This window comes from Anopheles coustani (genome assembly GCF_943734705.1).
Source record: "Anopheles coustani chromosome X unlocalized genomic scaffold, idAnoCousDA_361_x.2 X_unloc_78, whole genome shotgun sequence".
Lineage (NCBI taxonomy): Eukaryota > Metazoa > Arthropoda > Insecta > Diptera > Culicidae > Anopheles > Anopheles coustani.
The window spans coordinates 37,501-57,500 of NW_026525190.1; positions in this window are offsets into that span (position 1 = coordinate 37,501).

Here is a 20,000-nt window from a genome sequence, read left to right on the forward strand (position 1 = left end):
TACCCTTATCCCATGACTTGTGAGCGATTGGCATACGTTACCACATGAAGAGAAAAATTGGCTAAGTCCCGGATCCATATTATATGAAGAGAAAAATCGGCTAAGTCCCGGATCCATATTATATGAAGAGAAAAATTGGCTAAGTCCCGGATCCATATTATATGAAGAGAAATATCGGTCAAGTCCAGGATCCATATATAATAACCTAATAATCGGCTAAGTCCCGGATCCATATTATATGAAGAGAAAAATCGGCTAAGTCCAGGATCCATATATAATAACCTAATAATCGGCTAAGTCCAGGATCCATATATAATAACCTAATAACAGGCTAAGTCCAGGATCCATATTATATGAAGAGAAAAATCGGCTAAGTCCGAGATTGGGTCTGTCAGACATACACTTTCAAGATACCACACAAGCAAGCAAGATGGCCTAGTGATGGAACCATATAATATGAAGAGAAAAATCGGCTAAGTCCGAGATTGGGTCTGTCGGAAATACACTATCAAGTTACCACACAAGCAAGCAAGATGGCCTAATGATGGATCCATATGATATGAAGAGAAAAATCGGCTAAGTCCAGGATCCATATAATATGAAGAGAAAAATCGGCTAAGTCCCAGATTGGGTCTGTCAGAAATACACTTCCAAGTTACCACACAAGCAAGCAAGATGGCCTAGTGATGGATCCATATGATATGAAGAGAAAAATCGGCTAAGTCCAGGATCCATATAATATGAAGAGAAAAATCGGCTAAGTCCCAGATTGGGTCTGTCAGAAATACACTTCCAAGTTACCACACAAGCAAGCAAGATGGCCTAGTGATGGATCCATATGATATGAAGAGAAAAATCGGCTAAGTCCAGGATCCATATAATATGAAGAGAAAAATCGGCTAAGTCCCAGATTGGGTCTGTCAGAAATACACTTCCAAGTTACCACACAAGCAAGCAAGATGGCCTAGTGATGGATCCATATGATATGAAGAGAAAAATCGGCTAAGTCCAGGATCCATATAATATGAAGAGAAAAATCGGCTAAGTCCCAGATTGGGTCTGTCAGAAATACACTTCCAAGTTACCACACAAGCAAGCAAGATGGCCTAGTGATGGATCCATATGATATGAAGAGAAAAATCGGCTAAGTCCCAGATTGGGTCTGTCAGACATACACTATCAAGTTACCACACAAGCAAGCAAGATGGCCTAGTGATGGATCCATATGATATGAAGAGAAAAATCGGCTAAGTCCCAGATTGGGTCTGTCAGAAATACACTTCCAAGTTACCACACAAGCAAGCAAGATGGCCTAGTGATGGATCCATATGATATGAAGAGAAAAATCGGCTAAGTCCAGGATCCATATAATATGAAGAGAAAAATCGGCTAAGTCCCAGATTGGGTCTGTCAGAAATACACTTCCAAGTTACCACACAAGCAAGCAAGATGGCCTAGTGATGGATCCATATGATATGAAGAGAAAAATCGGCTAAGTCCCAGATTGGGTCTGTCAGAAATACACTTCCAAGTTACCACATGAGCAAGCAAGTTACCACATGAAGAGAAAGCCGGCAAAGTCTGGGAATGTTACCACATGAACTGGAAAATGGGCAAAAACCTACCTTCACAGGGAACGTGAATAAGTAAGGCTGTAGACATCGGATCGACAAGCCAAAGACTGATATGGAAAGGAAATGAGTAGTACTAGCTTTCCTGAGAGTTGCAGAGCTTAGACTGCATATGAACGAAAGTTATTAAGCGTCAAAGTCAGAGAAGTTACCCAAAGGAACACAAGTTCCAACTTAGAGCATGTATACCGCCTAGACGGTAAGAGGTACGGCCAGGCTGAGGAATAAGGAAATGTTGGCCAACATGTTCCCTAACTATCCCCCGAAGACCGCAAAGCAATCCAACATCAACCAAGAAAGTTATAGCCCGATCAAGGAAACACCTACTTTGCACCGATATTGCACCAAATACATGTACCAAGCACCTTCGGTTGCATACCTGCAGGGGTTTACCATAGTAGGCCATGGAAGACCGATATACCGAACATAATCACTTTCTATCTCCTCGGGTGTTTGAGATAGCGCTTTGCGGTACAAGAACGAAAGTTAGACTTTATCTTGGTGCATCTTTTTGCCCAAGATCACAAGACCCTATCTACCAAGGCAAGAAAGTTGTGTGGGGACAAAATGTCCAAAAGTGCCCAAAGTGGCACACTTGAACCATATATTCGAGAAAAACACAAGTGTGGGCCCGAGCTAGCAAGTTGAAATGTTCTGACCGTCAGTAGCCCTAGTTGAGGTGCACTTATCATTATATGAGGCCAACGTGCCAGCTAGTCTCTAAAGGGGCGATATGGGTGTTCCAAGGTTTGTACCCAATTGAGGAAAAAACAGGGTAAGGTACGGTGTACCGCGAATAACTCGGGCTATAGATGTCCGATCGATGAGTTTGGCATATGTATGGAAAGGTCTCGACGAGACCTAACTACCCTGAAAGTATGAAGGCAAAGACTTGAATGACCGGGAAGTTATTAAGTGCACAAGTGGTAAAGTTGCACCAAAGTCCATGTTACCCGAAGTGGTACATGAACACCCAATATTCGACCAAAACACAAGTTTAGAGACGAGCTAGCGAGCTACATTGTTCAGACCGTCAGTAGCCCGCATCAAGACACGCATTTCATTATATTGAGCCTAGCCGCTAGCTCGACTCGAAGTCGGTCATATGGTTGGTTGATGGTTTGGACCGACCACGTGGTGTACCAAGGTGATGTACCTTTCATGAATTAAAACTCTGGCTGTATGGCACTGAGCGACAAGCTTAGGTGTGATTTGGAATAGTCTTGAGTGGGACTATTTAGGAAAAATGCGAACAAAAAATCACAAAGTCCTTGGGCGAAGCTATTAGCGAAACATAGAGCAAATTGGTACCAAAAACTATGGAAATGGGACTTGAGTCAAAAATAACCGCAAGTTGGAGAAGAGATAGCAAGCTTGCGTAGAACAATTATATTTGGTGCATGGTATCACCAACAAAAAAGTATATGGGGCCAAGGTGCTGGCTGGCCTCCAAAGTGGAGATATGGGCGATCCAAAGTTTGTACCCAAGTACGAACAAGTATGGAAAAAACAGGGTAAGGTACCAAGTACCATTAATAACTTCGGCTGTAGATGGCCGAGCGAGGCAAACGGCTCACCGTTGGAAAGGTCTTGGGGAGACCTATCTACCCTGAAAGTTTCATGAGGCTGAGTTGAAAGACCACGGAGATATTAGGTGATGATGGTCCAATTCGGGGACCAAGTCGCAGGAAATGGCGCTTGACCAAAATCACCCTTGGAAGGTGAATACCGGCTTACCGGTAAGAGATAGCGACTTGGCGTAGAATATTCATAAGTTGGGCGTGTAGAGACGCAACTTTTATTATATGGGGCCAACCCGGTCAGGGTGCTCCAAGTCGGTCGTTTGGTTGGTTTATGGTTTGGGCCGACCACGTGGTGTGCCAAGTTGAGGTACCTTTCATGAATTATAACTTGGTCAGTTTGCCACCGAGCGACAAGCTGCGGTGTGTTTTGGAATGGTCTTGAGTGGGACTATCAAGGAAAAATACCAATCGAAAATCAGCTTGTCCATGGCCGAAGCTATTAGTGAAACATATAGCAAAATGGGTCCAAAAACGAATGAAATGGGAATTGGACCAAGAATAACGGCAAGTTGGAGAAGAGATAGCAAGTTGGCGTAGAACAATTATATTTGGTGCATGGCATGACCAACAAAAAAGTATATGGGGCCAAGGTGCTAGCTGGCCTCCAAAGTGGAGATATGGGCGATCCAAAGTTTGTACCCAAGTACGAACAAGTATGGAAAAAACAGGGTAAGGTACCAAGTACCATTAATAACTTCGGCTGTAGATGGCCGAGCGAGGCAAACGGCTCACCGTTGGAAAGGTCTTGGGGAGACCTATCTACCCTGAAAGTTTTATGAGGCTGAGTTGAAAGACCACGGAGATATTAGGTGATGATGGTCCAATTCGGGGACCAAGTCGCAGGAAATGGCACTTGACCAAAATCACCCTTGGAAGGTGAATACCGGCTTACCGGTAAGAGATAGCGACTTGGCGTAGAATATTCATACGTTGGGCGGGCAAAGACGCAACTTTCATTATATGGGAGCAACCCGATCAGGGTGCTCCAAGTCGGTCGTTTGGTCGGTTTATGTTTTATGCCGACCATGTGCTGTACCAGGTAGAGGTACCTTTCATGAATTATAACTCGGTCAGTTTGCCACCGAGCGACAAGTTGCGTTGTGTTTTGGAATGATCTTAAGTGGGACTATCAAGGAAAAATACAAATAAAAAATCAGCTTGTCAATGGCCGAAGCTATTAGTGAAACATATAGCAAAATGGGTCCGAAAACGAATGAAATGGGACTTGGACCAAGAATAACGGCAAGTTGGAGACGAGTTAGCAAGTTGGCGTAGAATATTTATAAACTGTGCATAATATGACCAACAAAAAAATATATGGGGCCAAGGCGCTGGCTGGCCTCCAAAAAGGTGATTTGGGCGATCCAAAGTTTGTACCCAAATACGAACAAGTATGGAAAAAACAGGGTAAGGTACCAAGTACCATTAATAACTTCGGCTGTAGATGGCCGAGCAAGACAAACGGCATACCGGTGGAAAGGTCTTGGGGAGACCTATCTACCCTGAAAGTTTCATGAGGCTGAGTTGAAAGACCACGGAGATATTAGGTGATGATGGTCCAATTCGGGGACCAAGTCGCAGGAAATGGCACTTGACCAAAATCACCCTTGAAAGATGAATACCGGCTGACCGGTAAGAGATAGCGACTTGTCGTAGAATATTTATATGTTGGACGTTGGAAGACGCAACTTTCATTATATGGGGCCAACCCGGTCAGGGTGCTCCAAGTCGGTCGTTTGGTCGGTTTATGTTTTGGGCCGACCACGTGGTGTACCAAATTGAGGTACCTTTCATGAATTATAACTCGGTCAGTTTGCCACCGAGCGACAAGTTGCGTTGTGTTTTGGAATGGTTTTGGGTGGAACTATCGAGGAAAAATAAAAATAGAAAATCAGCTTGTCCATGGCCGAAGCTATTAGTGAATCATATAGCAAAATGGGTCCAAAAACGAACGAAATGGGACTTGGACCAAGAATAACGGCAAGTTGGAGAAGAGATAGCAAGTTGGCGTAGAACAATTATATTTAGTGCATGGTATGACCAACAAAAAAGTATATGTGGCCCAGGCGGTAGCTGGCCTCCAAAGTGGAGATATGGGTGATTCATGGTTTGCACCCAAGTATGGCAAAAACTGGTAGAGGTACCTTTCATGAATTATAACTCAGGCTGTATGGCACTGAGCGACAAGCTAAGAAGTGATTTGGAATAGTCTTGAGTGGGACTATCAAGGAAAAATACGAACAAAAAATCACCATGTCCACGGACGAAGGTATTAGCGAAACTTAGAGCGAAATTGCGACCAAGTCGCTGGAAATGGCCCTTGGACCAAGTATACCGTCAAGGCGGTACGAGATAGCGAGTTGACGTGGAACATTTATAAGTTTGCCTACACGAGACGAAAGTTTAGTTATATGGGGCCAACCCGCTCAGGGTTGTCCAAGTCGGTCATATGGCTGATCGAAATTTTCGACCAAGTACTGAGAAAACAGGGTAAGGTACAGTGTACCTCGAATAACTTCGGCTGTAGATGTCCGAGCGAGGCGAACGGCATAGCGTTGGAAAGGTCTTGAGGTGCTCTAGGCACCCTGAAAGTATGAGAAGGCTACCTGGAAAACTCGTGGAGATATTAGAGAAACATAGGGCCCAAAAGATACCAAGTCGCAGGAAATGGACCCTCCAAGAACACCCTAAAATCCCAATTACGGCTAAGTTGCAGGCCAGCTAGCGAAGTGAAATGTTCTAGGCATAACTAGAACACGTTAATGCGCAACTTTTTGAATCAGAACTTTTTTCGATATCTGGCCCCCAAAGGGGGGATATGGGCGATCAAAGGATTTTTCCAAGTTTCGGTACTTTTTACGGTATCGCTCATAGCTCCGGCTGTATGCAAGCAAATGACAATCTAAGACATGATTTGGAAAGGTATTGAGCAGTACTAACTTACGTTAGAACACAGCGAAGCGCTATCGGTTCATGGCAAGGCCGATATAAGCAGTCAAAGAGGAAAAATGTTGACAAAATGAACAAAAATTACCTTGGTACGCGAATAGCGGCCAGGGATGAAGAGGTACGAAGGTGGTGTAGAAGAATTATAATTAGGGCTTGGTACGCTCTAAAAGTTTGCCGAAGACCGCAAAGCGCTCAGACCCATAGAAAGTGGCCATTTGGGCCGAACAGTGCGTGCAAAGAGGTGAAAATGCAAAAATTGCACTTTGGTGGGCGATTTGCGGGGGGAAGGAGGGGTCGGAGGGCAAAATGTCCCTTTACCAAAAAGTCTTATCTCGTCGAGATCTACAACATTGCCGAAGACCGCAAAGCGCTAGCTCGCAATCGAAAAATCGAGAATTTGAAAATTTTCTAAGTCTTGGGCTCCCTAAGGAAAAGTTTCAAAAATCACGTTTGTCCCCAATTTTGAAGGGGAAGGAGTCGGTTCCGGGGCATGGTGTCTTCGGCAAAAAGTCTTATCTTTTTGCGTACTTTCGACTAGTTCAATAAAAATTTTTGACCCAAAATTTGTTCGGCGGACCCCTAGGTCGAAAAACCCGAAAAAAGTCGAAAAAAGTCGAAAATGTCGAAAAATGAGAAAACCTCATATTCGGACTCTACACGAGCCCCAGATATTGAAAAGTGAAATCCGCGGTCGATTTGGAACAAAAAATTGACCTAGGCAAAGTTGTATGGAGGTAGGGACCCCTGAGAAAAAAGTTTGGTCCCGAGGCTCCTTGGACCACCAAGTCCCTAGGTCGGACCAAAATCGGAAAAAATCCGACCAAAGTCGAAAGTGTCGAAAATTTTAAAAAACCCCTTTTGGGGCCCTATGGCCTCCCTAGATAATGAAAAGTGAGGTCCGCGGCCGATCCGGAAGAAAAACTTGACCTAGGCAAACTTGTATGACGGTGGGGACCCAAAAAAATTTCGATGAGTGTAGTTTAGACAGGCCGGAAAATGTATCGGTGGTCCGTATCAAGGGACGTCTTTTAGTTCCATGGGGTGGTGGTCGTCGAACAAAGTCGCCTAGGTCGACCACCAGAAAGACCAGTCGTGTTGTAATGGATGTTTTGACCACTTTACTAGGGAAACCTAGTAGGTCGAAGCAAATTTGGGGTTCGAGATGAGTTGGTGAAAGTTGGTCCAACCTAGGTGTGCTTGGTGGAGGTTGACCATGAAAGTAGAGCATGATGGGAATGACCATAACTTTGGTTCTAGATGTCGGATCGGTACACTTTCGGCAGTTTTGGAAAGGTGAAGGCCTGCTCTAGCTATGTTTCCTACCAAGCTGAGCGCCTACTAGTGACCCGGAGGAGGTATTAAGGGTCAAAGGCAAAAAGGGGTACCCTAAAGTGCGTGTGACCAAGAAAATGGGAAAAACGGTATCGCCTATAGCTCAGGCTGTATGGCTCGGATCGGAAAGCTTGGATATGCGTTGGAAAGGTCTTGACGAGCGCTAGCTATGTGTCCTACCAAGCGAAGCGCTAGGTGTTGAGCAAGTCGGTCATATTAGAGGGCAAAGGTGCAAAATGGTGGTTTAGAGGCGAAAATTCACCTTATGATCGAAAATAGCGGGCGAACGATAAGAGCTACGAACACGGCGTAGAACAATCATAAGTACGTTACCACAAGACCTAACTTTGGCCAATATAGAGCGAGAAGATCGGAGGTACCCATCAGGGTGATATGGCTGGTTCAAAGTTGGACCAAAACGAGACTTGAGAAATGGATTGAAACACGGTATCGCGAATAACTCAGGCTGTATGGAACGGATCGACAAGCTTAGATCAGTGTTGGAAAGGTCGAACCGAGCGCTAACTATAATCCCAAACAACCGAAGCGCTAAGTGTTGAGCAAAACTGAGTTATTAAGCGACAAAGTGGAAAAATAATACCAAAATGGCCAAAAATCACACAAGACCAAGAATACCGAGCAAGCGGTAAGAGATAGCGGGTTGACGTAGAATACTTATAAGTTTGCCTCTACGAGACCTAAAAGTCGTCCATAGAAAGCGAGAAGATCGGACCACTCTGGAAGGGTGATACGAGTGGTCAAAAATTAGCAAAAATGAAACATGGCTAAAATGGATTTGACTTGTGCACCATGTAGCTCCGGCTGTATGGCATGGATTGTAGAGCTAGGATATGTTTTGGAAAGGTAACACCCAGCGCTAGATACGACTAGAAGAAAGCAAAGCGCTAACTAGCATGATTTGGAAGTTATTAAGCGTCAAAGTCGAAAAATGTTACCAAAATTGAAGCTCGAGTACATTGGGCCAAAAAGTACAAGTTGTGAAATTTGGACTTACGAGTAAAATACCGAGCAGGCGGTAAGAGATAGAGACTTGGTGTTGAACAATTATAAGTTGGGCATGTTATAACCTATATTTGGCCCGAACATAGTCTCGAGATCGGTGGTACCTAAAAGGGTGGTACAGGTGTTAGACGGTTTTCCCAGAGCATAAGCTCCACATGATATGGAAAACGGGAAACATCATAACTTCGGCTGTATGGCATGGAATGGAACGAACAAGGTATCGATGGAAAGAGAAAAGGTAGCGCTAACTATAATTCCTTCCAAGCAAAGCGCTAGCATGTGACCGTTTGGGTGTTATTGTGAGTCAAAGTCTGAAATTGTTACCACGAGAGGCGAAAATCCAACTAAGTCCATGAATACCGGGCTGGCGGTAAGAGATACGGCTTGGCCGTAGAACATTTATAAGTTGGCCAAGACAAGGCCTAAGTTTCGTCCATAGACGACAAGAAGATCGAAGATACCTGAAGGTGAGATATGGGCGTCCCAAAGTGGGCCTTTGAAAAAGTGACAAACTTCCCTTATAACAGCATACACCAAATATCTCTGGCTCTATGGCACCGAATAAGAAGTTGAGCTCAGCGACAGAAAGGTGATAGTCAGCGCTAAATATCATACGAACAGAGTGAAGCGCTAAAGGGAAAGGATCTTGGTGATATAAGGTGACAAAGTCGAGAAAAGTTGCCTCAAAATCATGAAAAATGTGAAAAAATGGCTAAGTCCCGGGTGCCTTAAGGGCAGGTTAATCGAATGTACCGAGCTGGCGGTACGAGATAGAGACTTGGTGTAGAACAATTATATGTTTGGCATGGCAAGACCTACATTCGGCCAATACAAAGTGAGAAGATCAAAGATACCCGCAAGGGTGATATTGGTGTCCAAAGGAAAAAAGCACTAAGTCTTGGGAAACTTATATGAAGAAAAAGGACCCTGATGGGTCATATGGGATGGATCGAAAAATCGGCTAAGTCCCAAAATGGGGATGTCAGAACTACACTCAAATGTTACCACACCAAGCAAGGCAAACTTATATGAAGCAAAGGACCCTGATGGGTCATATGGTATTTTACGAAAAATCGGCTAAGTCCCAAAATGGGGATGTCAGAACTACACTCAAATGTTACCACACCAAGCAAGGCAAACTTATATGAAGCAAAGGACCCTGATGGGTCATATGGTATTTTACGAAAAATCGGCTAAGTCCCAAAATGGGGATGTCAGAACTACACTCAAATGTTACCACACCAAGCAAGGCAAACTTATATGAAGCAAAGGACCCTGATGGGTCATATGGTATTTTACGAAAAATCGGCTAAGTCCCAAAATGGGGATGTCAGAACTACACTCAAATGTTACCACACCAAGCAAGGCAAACTTATATGAAGCAAAGGACCCTGATGGGTCATATGGTATTTTACGAAAAATCGGCTAAGTCCCAAAATGGGGATGTCAGAACTACACTCAAATGTTACCACACCAAGCAAGGCAAACTTATATGAAGCAAAGGACCCTGATGGGTCATATGGTATTATACGAAAAATCGGCTAAGTCCCAAAATGATGATGTCAGAACTACACTAAAAGGTTACCACACCAAGCAAGGCAAACTTATATGAAGGAAAGGACCCTGACGGGTCATATGGTATTTTACGAAAAATCGGCTAAGTCCCAAAATGATGATGTCAGAACTACACTCAAATGTTACCATACCAAGCAAGGCAAACTTATATGAAGGAAAGGACCCATATGAGTCATATGGTATTTTACGAAAAATCGGCTAAGTCCCAAAATGAGGATGTCAGAACTACACTAAAAAGTTACCACACCAGGCAAGGCAAAGTACCTAGGTGAACCCTAGGAAGAAACACGGACCAAGTCAGATGGCCTAAGACAATAGAACAAGTGACCTAGGCAAAGTTGTATGGCGCTGAGGACCCTGAAAAATCTGGTTAGTGTAGTTTAGACAGGGTAGGTTTTTGGGTCGGCCGAACCCCCTTATTTTGGGTTTTGGCCTCATCAAGAAGCTACACCTAGGCAAACTGCCTAGGGTGAAAGTGCGAAGACCAATCGAATAGTAAGACAAGTTTTGACCGATCGCCCTAGGCAAGCTTGTATGAAGAAAGGGACCCTAAGGGTCATATGGAAATACATGAAAAATCGGCTAAGTCCCAAAATTGGGATGTCAGAACTACACTAAAAAGTTACCACATCAAGCAAGGCAAACTACCTAGGTGAACCCTAGCAAGAAACACGGACCAAGTCAGATGGCCTAAGTCAAGAGTGCAAGTGACCTAGGCAAAGTTGTATGACGGTGAGGACCCTGAAAAATCTGGTTAGTGTAGTTTAGACAGGGGAGGTTTTTGGGTCGGCTGAACCTCCTTATTTTGGGTTTTGACCTCCTCAAGAAGCTACACCTAGGCAAACTGCCTAGGGTGAAAGTGCGAAGACCAATCGAATAGTAAGACAAGTTTTGACCGATCGCCCTAGGCAAGCTTGTATGAAGAAAGGGACCCTATGGGTCATATGGAAATACATGAAAAATCGGCTAAGTCCCAAAATTGGGATGTCTGAACTACACTAAAAAGTTACCACATCAAGCAAGGCAAAGTACCTAGGTGAACCCTAGCAAGAAACACGGACCAAGTCAGATGGCCTAAGTCAAGAGAACAAGTGACCTAGGCAAAGTTGTATGAAGGTGAGGACCCTGAAAAATCTGGTTAGTGTAGTTTAGACAGGGGAGGTTTTTGGGTCGGCTGAACCTCCTTATTTCGGGTTTTGGCCTCCTCAAGAAGACAGACCTAGGCGAATTGCCTAGGGTGAAAGTGCGAAGACCAATCGAATAGTAAGACAAGTTTTGACCGATCGCCCTAGGCAAGCTTGTATGAAGAAAGGGACCCTATGGGTCATATGGAAATACATGAAAAATCGGCTAAGTCCCAAAATTGGGATGTCTGAACTACACTAAAAAGTTACCACATCAAGCAAGGGAAAGTACCTAGGTGAACCCTAGGAAGAAACACGGACCAAGTCAGATGGCCTAAGTCAAGAGTACAAGTGACCTAGGCAAAGTTGTATGGCGCTGAGGACCCTGAAAAATCGGGTTAGTGTAGTTCAGACAGGGGAGGTTTCAGGGTCGGCTGGACCTCCTTATTTCGGGTTTTGGCCTCCTCAAGAAGACAGACCTAGGCGAATTGCCTAGGGTGAAAGTGCGAAGACCAATCGAATAGTAAGACAAGTTTTGACCGATCGCCCTAGGCAAGCTTGTATGAAGAAAGGGACCCTATGGGTCATATGGAAATATACGAAAAATCGGCTAAGTCCCGAAATTGGGATGTCTGAACTACACTAAAAAGTTACCACATCAAGCAAGGCAAAGTACCTAGGTGAACCCTAGGAAGAAACACGGACCAAGTCAGATGGCCTAAGTCAAGAGTACAAGTGACCTAGGCAAAGTTGTATGGCGCTAAGGACCATGAAAAATCGGGTTAGTGTAGTTAAGACAGGGGAGGTTTCAGGGTCGGCTGGACCTCCTTATTTCGGGTTTTGGCCTCCTCAAGAAGACAGACCTAGGCGAACTGCCTAGGGTGAAAGTGCGAAGACCAATCGAATAGTAAGACAAGTTTTGACCGATCGCCCTAGGCAAGCTTGTATGAAGAAAGGGACCCTATGGGTCATATGGAAATATACGAAAAATCGGCTAAGTCCCAAAATTGGGATGTCAGAACTACACTATAAAGTTACCACATTAGCAAGGCAGACTTGTATGAAGAACGGGACCCTGGTGAAAGTAGCAAATATCCCAAACCGAACATGAATATTATACACACAAGAGTACGAACATAAAGGAACACGGACCAAGCGTACCGAGAGAATCGGTACTATAGAACCCTCGTGGTTCTACACAAAGACTTTATGTTAGGGGTTCAAGCCCCATAGTACTCAAACGGTGACAGTAGCAAATATCCCAAAACGAACGTGAATCTTATTCACAAGAGTACGAACATAAAGGAACACGGACCAAGCGTACCGAGAGAATCGGTACTATAGAGCCCTCGTGGTTCTACACAAAGACTTTATGTTCGGGGTTCACACCCCAAATCGAACGTGGAATTTACTTTCTGATGGTCATGCGGTCGTCCAAAGGGGTCTAGTATCCTGGGATGACAAGCATCACGGGCACAGCTCGTATCAAAACAGTCGAAGAGGCCCGCGAAAGCTTGCTTTCCATGGCTATGCGATGCACAAATTGAGTTTACTCACCGTAGTATAAAACGAACGAACCGAACCTATCCGAGTAGGGATAATGGGCGCAGTAACATACTTCTGTGACCCAGCGAGAGTTGAACGAGGTGACATGAACTGTCAGTGGCTTATATCAGATGGGATACATACATGAGATTGCTTTCAAATCTACACTCGAAAACCTAACCAAGTAAAAGCGAACGTGGGGAGGATTCGAAACCGGTAACGAAATCTTAAGCTGGAAAGAGTCATCACTATGGATACATATTATGCGAAACCAATCAAGTGCTCAGTACTGATCCAAAACCTAAGAGCACTAGTGAACACCTTATTCTCACCCTAGTTCACATCCAAGTGATCGACCACGTGTGTGAAGCAAAGACCAATCGAATTCCTCAATGGACTGAACACTATGAACAAATGGCCAAAAACGTTATAACTATCCAAACATCCTACTATCTAGCGAAAGTCATCACGATGGAACCATACAATGATCTTAACCTATAGCGCTCACCTATTCCTACCCAGAGTGCAAGTGAACATATTGCTCACCCTAACCAGTTCACATCCACGTGATCGACTAACATACCGAAGTTACCACAAGTCAAAGTTATACGTTTACAAGCGCAAGACCAATCGAAAACCCCGAAAGCAATCTCGACCCAAAATGTATTATCCGTGAGTGTAGTCGAGTCTCGTACTCGTCATCTGTAATCGTCGGATAGAATATCCAGTACACGGTTGTCTTTCCAAATGAAATCTACATACAGAACTCGCTCTTGGCAAATGGGTGGCATTGGCGCAATCAGGAGCGAGTTCCCGTCCGGGTGCCAAGTGATTGGCAAATGTCTGGGGGAAAGCAACCATATATTGATTTGTCTGTTAGTGTACTGGGTGTTTGAGGTATGTAGTATCCACGCTTGGTTGGGTGTGTCAGAGGACCATGGATGCGTTCACAACCCCAATTGGGGTACATCGGGAATGATTTTGTGGAACCGATGTGCCCGGCACACACTAAGTTTTGTTGCAAGTTAATAGTGTGCCATGTCCGGGGGGGTTGTGATTAAACTCTGGTGAATTGCGTACTGTGGTGATTGGGGTATGAAAGCCCCGCAGTTGCAATGATCGGACGCGCCTAGCGTGTCCTTTAGTTGATGGTAGGGAAATGAAGGCCCTTGTCAGCTCACCTAAGTATTCATGGAAGTTTGGCATAAGGTCGCTGTGGTAGGGGTATGAAGGCCCCGTCAGCGCATGCACAATCGGGCGCACGAGCGCTTAGCGGAGTCGAATGCCGCTCAAGTGCCTGTCCGGTGCATCGGGTGTGTGTGATACGAGGGCAATGAGGTTCGCACGGGGGCTCGCCTCCCGTGTGCTACCGGACTTGACAACATATAGAACGTGGTGTTTGCTCCTCCGGGTGCAATGGGACAATGAACATTCGAACGCAAAGTCGGAATTCTGGTTGATCCTACCAGTAATATACGCTCGTCTCAAAGGTTAAGCCATGCATGTCTAAGTACAAACAGATTTAATGTGAAACCGCATAAGGCTCAGTATAACAGCTATAATTTACGAGATCATCAACCTAGTTACTTGGATAACTGTGGAAAATCTAGAGCTAATACATGCAACATGCCAGGACCCTCGCGGGAACTGGTGCACTTATTAGTCAAACCAATCGCGGGTTCTCCGTGTCATTGAGTTGAAGTCTGGATAATGATGCTGATCGTATGGTCTCGCACCGACGACAGATCTCGCAAATATCTGCCCTATCAACTATGGATGGTAGTATAGAGGACTACCATGGTTGCAACGGGTAACGGGGAATCAGGGTTCGATTCCGGAGAGGGAGCCTGAGAAATGGCTACCACATCCAAGGAAGGCAGCAGGCGCGTAAATTACCCAATCCCGGGACGGGGAGGTAGTGACGAGAAATAACAATATGAAACTCTTTAATGATGTTTCATAATTGGAATGAGTAGAGCATAAATCCTTCTACGAGGATCAAGTGGAGGGCAAGTCTGGTGCCAGCAGCCGCGGTAATTCCAGCTCCACTAGCGTATATTAAAATTGTTGCGGTTAAAACGTTCGAAGTTGATACTTGTCCAACACAGTCCGGCTCCGCCGACCCGGTCAACCCGTGGTCGGTGGGCCAAGTCGGAATCTGGTTGCGACTCAATGGTGTGGTAGGGCACCAAGTCTGTGTCATGGTGTGCCCTTCAACGGGTGCAAGAGTAACATAGAGCTCGACCGCTCACGTTTACCTTGAACAAATTAGAGTGCTTAAAGCAGGGTGCCCAAACGCCCTAGAATAATCTTGCATGGAATAATGGAATACGACCTTGGTCTAATCTTTCATTGGTTTGTACTCAGACCGGAGGTAATGATTAACAGAAGTAGTTGGGGACACTAGTATTACGGCGCGAGAGGTGAAATTCGTAGACCGTCGTAAGACTAACTAAAGCGAAGGCATTTGTCAAGGATGCTTTCTTTAATCAAGAACGAAAGTTAGAGGATCGAAGGCGATTAGATACCGCCCTAGTTCTAACCGTAAACGATGCCAACTAGCAATTGGGAGACGCTACAACCAGGTGCTCTCAGTAGCTTCCGGGAAACCAAAGTCAGGTTCCGGGGGAAGTATGGTTGCAAAGTTGAAACTTAAAGGAATTGACGGAAGGGCACCACAATGAAATGGAGCTTGCGGTTCAATTTGACTCAACACGGGAAAACTTACCAGGTCCGAACTTATGGAGGTGAGACAGATTAATAGCTCTTTCTCAAATTTAAGGGTAGTGGTGCATGGCCGTTCTTAGTTCGTGGATTGATTTGTCTGGTTAATTCCGATAACGAACGTGACTCACATATGCTAACTAGAACGCAGTCAGCGTTAATGCGTCGATGCCGATTGGAACGGGTTAGGACCTTTCGGTGGAGTATGACCTGACACCTTCGCTGTTCGTGTGCGCAAGTGCACTTACGGTACGCTGCTTAGCAGGACAATTTGTGTTTAGCAAAATGAGATCGAGCGATAACAGGTCCGTGATGCCCTTAGATGTTCTGGGCTACACGCGTGCTACAATGTGGGTAGCAGCGTGTCTCCTGTTCCGAGAGGAACGGGAAATCACTCAAATACTCACTTAGTAGGGATTATGGATTGCAATGGTCCATATGAACTCGGAACTTCTAGTAAGTGCTGGTCATCAGCCAGCGTTGAATACGTCCCTGCCCTTTGTACACACCGCCCGTCGCTACTACCGATGGATTATTTAGTGAGGTCTTTGGAGATGATCGTTCGCTGGATCCTCGTGAACCGCGTCTGCTTTATCGAAGTTGACCGAACTTGATGATTTAGAGGAAGTAAAAGTCGTAACAAGGTTTCCGTAGGTGAACCTGCGGAAGGATCATTAGTGGCCAAGTGATCCTTCCAGAAGTCCGAACCTGCGGGTTGAGACTTCGGCACAAGTTGCCATATGATAATTGACGAAACACTATAGAAGTCCGAACCTGCGGGTTGAGACTTCGGCACAAGTTGCCATATGATAATTGACGAAACACTATAGAAGTCCGAACCTGCGGGTTGAGACTTCGGCACAAGTTGCCATATGATAATTGACGAAACACTATAGAAGTCCGAACCTGCGGGTTGAGACTTAGGCACACGTTGCCTTATACATGACTTCGAACAAATACACAAGTCCGAACCTGCGGGTTGAGACTTAGGCACAAGTTGCCTTATACATGACTTCGAACAAATACACAAGTCCGAACCTGCGGGTTGAGACTTAGGCACAAGTTGCCATATGAAAGTTGACGAAACACTAACAAGTCCGAACCTGCGAGTTGAGACTTAGGCACACGTTGCCTTATACATGACTTCGAACAAATACACAAGTCCGAACTTGCGGGTTGAGACTTAGGCACAAGTTGCCTTATACATACATTGGCCAAATAAACAGAAGTCCGAACCTGCGGGTTGAGACTTAGGCACAAGTTGCCATATTATATTCGATCAAACACTAAGTAGTCCGAACCTGCGGGTTGAGACTCAAGACCGTAACAAGATGTCACTATACAAGTCCGAACCTAAGGGTTGAGACTTAATGCGATCTAGATACCAAGTTGACATCCAATACCTGTTGAGCAAAACCAAAGATTCCCTGTTCTCGAATGATTACACTATATAACAGGGAATCATGAAGAAATCAAGCAAGCGTGAAACAAAGTCATCACTTGGGCATGCTCGATAGCCAACCACATGACCTTAACCTAAGAGAGCATGCAAACCACATGATACCTATAAACGATTAACCCGCCCTAGTTCAATCGTTCACCAAGTGATGACTTCAGTATGGCTAAGAGAAAAACTTTTAAATGGGAAAAACTCTAAGTCCGAACCTCCGGGTTGAGACTTCCGCGTCGGAGGTGGGCGCACCTCCTATCCGAAAGATGATGAATCAGGGGTGTTCGGTCAGCAATGGTCGGATGCCCCGTCGTAGTCCAACTATGACAATCAAAGTCAAGACCTCCGGGTTGAGACTTTCCGCGAGTACAAGCATAAAGGAACACGGACCAAGCCGTACCGAGAGAATCGGTACTAGAGCCCTCGTGGTTCTACATTGAGAGAGCCCTCGTGGTTCTCATTAGGGGCTTTATGCAAGTCGTACTCAATACTGTGGTGTGAAGTATAAAGTATAGTCCTCGCCTGGTCCACGCTGCTTCGGCGGTCCTGGGTAAGATAGTTAATTCTAGCTTGCCCTATAGTGGAATGAGGACACTTAATGCTTCGTCTTTTAGCGGCGGCTAGACTCCTCCTCACGGGGAACGAGTTGACGCGCACAGCGGCGGCTTACGCACTATGGCAATCATGGATGCCTGAAGATTCCGTGAAGTTCTCCCCTGGTCCACGCTGCCTCGGCAGTCCTGGGTAAAATGGAATATTTCCAGCTTGCCCTATAGTGGAAGAGGACTATCCAACAATACAAAGTCAAGACCTCCGGGTTGAGACTTTCCGCGTCGGTGGTGTCGCGCACCGCCTATCCGAAAGATGGTGTAACAGGGGTGTTCGATCAGCAATGGTCGGATGCCCCGTCATAGTCCAACTATGACAACCAAAGTCAAGACCTCCGGGTTGAGACTTTCCGCGTCCGGAGGTACGCGTACCGCCTACCCGAAAGATGGTGTGCTTCTGGGGTATTCGATGAGTCGGATACCCCGTCGTAGTCCAACTATGACAATCAAAGTCAAGACCTCCGGGTTGAGACTTCCGCGTCCGGAGGTACGCGTACCGCCTACCCGAAAGATGGTGTGCTTCTGGGGTATTCGATGAGTCGGATACCCCGTCGTAGTCCAACTATGACAATCAAAGTCAAGACCTCCGGGTTGAGACTTCCGCGTCCGGAGGTACGCGTACCGCCTACCCGAAAGATGGTGAATCAGGGGTGTTCGATCAGCAATGGTCGGATGCCCCGTCGTAGTCCAACTATGACAATCAAAGTCAAGACCTCCGGGTTGAGACTTTCTAAGAGTACAAGCATAAAGGAACACGGACCAAGCCGTACCGAGAGAATCGGTACTAGAGCCCTTGTGGTTCTACATTGAGAGAGCCCTCGTGGTTCTCATTAGGGGCTTTATGCAAGAAGTACTCAATACTGTGGTGTGAAGTATAAAGTATAGAGTCCTCCACTGGTCCACGCTGCTCCGGCGGTCCTGGGTAAGATAGTTCATTCTAGCTTGCCCTATGTGGAAGAGGACTCAATACCCTACCTGTTGAGCTTGAAACAAAGTCATCACTTGGGCATGCTCATATTGCCATACACAATTACATTATATTCGAATGAGCATGCAAGCGACCCTATATAGACCGAACCAAAACGATAGATACCGCCGTAGTTCACCCCCACCAAGTGATGACTTAAGTATGGCTAGTGTGTGAAGTATAAAGTATAGTCCTCCCCTGGTCCACACTGCTTCGGCGGTCCTGGGTAAGATAGTTAGTTCTAGCTTGCCCTATGTGGAAGAGAACACAATACTTAATACTTAGAGTACAAGCATAAAGGAACACGGACCAAGCCGTACCGAGAGAATCGGTACTAGAGCCCTCGCGGTTCTACATTGTGAGCCCTCGTGGTTCAAACTAGATACTTTATGCAAGGCGTACTCAAAACTGTGGTGTGAAGTATAAAGTATAGTCCTCATCTGGTCCACGCTGCTTCGGCGGTCCTGGGTAAGATAGTTAATTCTAGCTTGCCCTATGTGGAAGAGGACACAATACTTAATACTGTGGTGTAATGGACAAGGTATAGTCCTCCACTGGTCCACGCTGCTCCGGCGGTCCTGGGTAAGATAGTTCATTCTAGCTTGCCCTATGTGGAAGAGGACTCAATACCCTACCTGTTGAGCTTGAAACAAAGTCATCACTTGGGCATGCTCATATTGCCATACAATATTCCATTATCTACTAATGAGCATGCAGCTATATGATATTAACCTGTAAACGATTACCCCGCCGTAGTTCAGCGCTTCAACCAAGTGATGACTTCAGTATGGCTAGTGTGTGAAGTATAAAGTATAGTCCTCCCCTGGTCCACACTGCTTCGGCGGTCCTGGGTAAGATAGTTAGTTCTAGCTTGCCCTATGGTGGAAGAGGACACCATACTTAATACTGTGGTGTAATGAACAAAGTATAGTCCTCCACTGGTCCACGCTGCTTTGCAGTCCTGGGTAAGATAGTTAATTCTAGCTTGCCCTATGTGGAAGAGGGCATACAAGACAAAGTATAGTTCTCCCCTGGTCCACGCTGCTTCGGCGGTCCTGGGTAAGATAGTTAATTCTAGCTTGCCCTATGTGGAAGAGAGCATACATGAACCAAGAACGAAGGTTATGATCGAGGAATGATTCGACAACTAACCGATGGTATGAAATGTGAAGAATTCAAGCAAGCACACAATCAAGTCATCACTTGGGCATGCTCGATAGCCAACCCTATGACATTAACCTAGTAGAGCATGCGAAACCCAATATATATACAAGTAATGTAAACGATGCCTCCCTAGTTCAGCGCTTCAACCAAGTGATGACTTCAGAATGGCTAAATCAAATCGGTTCAAAACATACCATCGGTACCCTATTGAAACACACAAGTCGATATCAAACCTCATGATTGTGTAGTCCTCCACTGGTCCACACTGCTCCGGCGGTCCTGGGTAAGATAGTTCATTCTAGCTTGCCCTATGTGGAAGAGGGCA